Genomic DNA, 1769 nt, shown 5'->3' with positions numbered 1-1769 from the left:
CGTCACAAGTCGTGTTGTGTATACATACGTATATACGTGCGCCGTGGAATAACACGGAGATCGCTGTATCTATGTTGTCGCACAAATATCGACCCGCGCGCAGCAGCGGCATGGTGAATACATTCCGAACGAATGATATCAGAAAGAGGAGATAGGTGAAAGCGCGGACAGCGCTTAGCATCGCGACGTTGGTGAAACTTGTGTAACGAACTATTTATAAGTTTAACGTACAGTAAATAAATGCGGCCGGACCTCTAGAATTATGTGCTTTAAGTCTCCAATTTTCTTTCTCAAAAATAATCTATTTATTTAATATTAAAAATTATAAACAAGAAAATGCCATATAATTAAAAACGTGGAATGCAACATAAGCATAAAAAACAAGTTCTTAGTTACTTTACACCACTATCGCCCCGACAAATTAGATCTTACGTGTAATACAAATGGATAATACCATCAGCAAAGTTTATGAAAGGCCTACAGTTACGTGGAGGCATCTTATGAAAAATTTGAAATTACCACTGAATAAATAAAGATTCGGTGTCCAAAGGTTAAGTATACACGATAGAGGCAACGACCCGTTGGTCAAGGAACTCGATAGATGGGCTGAGACACCCACGGGACGCCGCAGGAGCCTCGCGTGATCTCCAAGACACATGCGCGCGATTTTCCGGCTCTATCTGCCGCACGTACGTTACCCTTGCGCGAATATAGATCGCCAAGTGGAATCGAATGGTCTCCCGTCGCGATGGAAATCGAAATTTATGGTCGGACCTACGGCGCTCGCCTCGCCGCGCTCATGGAATTCAAGGATGTCGGTATCTACCCGCAGAAACGTGCAGCGGCGGGCTTGAGGTATGTGTACGACCTTTTCGCACACCATGTCACCCACACACGTGTGTACGATCGCGCGTGTGTTCGCAATGGAATCGAGCAGAAATGACTTTTTCATTGCGCGGTTACGTGTGCGATACGGAAGACGCGCGGATGTACTGCCGCGACGCGTAGCAGGCACACGAAGTCTAAGGACGTCGTATGGAAAATTGGCTCGTCGAATCGTATAATTTCATTCGATTCGCGCCCGGGGAAGTTCCTCCAGCGGCTGCCGATATCGCCCCCGTTCTTTTCCCGATATTGATTCGAAATATTACTGCGCGCGATCGCGATAAAAGAATATCAAGTATTTCAGTGGAATTTTCCAGTGAATCGTCGAACAAGCATCGGAACTCTATTACTATTCACTCTGTAAATAAGATGCAGCAGGGAAAACGCGTACGTGCCCGTTTCGGCCAAATTGCATCTTCTCGATTTAGCCGGCCCCATCCCGTTCCTCTCACAGTTGGCACCTGCGCGCGCGCGCGAACGCCGGCCGATCGTGCGTTGCAGCAAGATGCGCCCGAATACGAGAATGTAATTATTTCCCCTCGGACGCGAGAAGGAAACTCGACGGGAGATCATTAACCGCACTTAACGTCCCACAACGACTTTCGGAAGTACCATTAACTCGTATATGCGCGCTGGATCCGTGGTTGCGAATGTGCGCGCAGACTCGAGGCGCAAGAACGTGCCCGCTATGTATATATCATTAGAGAGAACACGCGGAGATACGGCTAGCCTAAAACAATGAGGTTTCGACTGTGCCGCTGCGCGCGAAGACCGGCAGCAGCACCGGCGAAGATTTCATTACAGATACGGGGAAATGAGACTGACATCGCACAATGGCAATAATACTCCGATGCGCTGCAACCAACGACCGAATGTAGTACACA

At 48.2% G+C, this 1769-nt stretch overlaps 1 protein-coding gene across 1 annotated transcript in view; it reads right to left on the bottom strand.

Annotated features, from left to right (window-relative positions):
• Positions 1–1769, bottom strand: part of LOC112464739 (leishmanolysin-like peptidase) — a 259428-nt gene that overhangs the window by 232354 nt on the left and 25305 nt on the right. The gene's annotated exons all lie outside the window — the stretch shown is intronic.

Source organism: Temnothorax curvispinosus, unplaced genomic scaffold (genome assembly GCF_003070985.1).
Source record: "Temnothorax curvispinosus isolate PA1 unplaced genomic scaffold, ASM307098v1 QBEX01001498.1, whole genome shotgun sequence".
NCBI lineage: Eukaryota > Metazoa > Arthropoda > Insecta > Hymenoptera > Formicidae > Temnothorax > Temnothorax curvispinosus.
The sequence above is the reverse complement of the archived record's forward strand: the minus strand, read 5'-3'. Positions and strand labels throughout refer to the sequence as shown.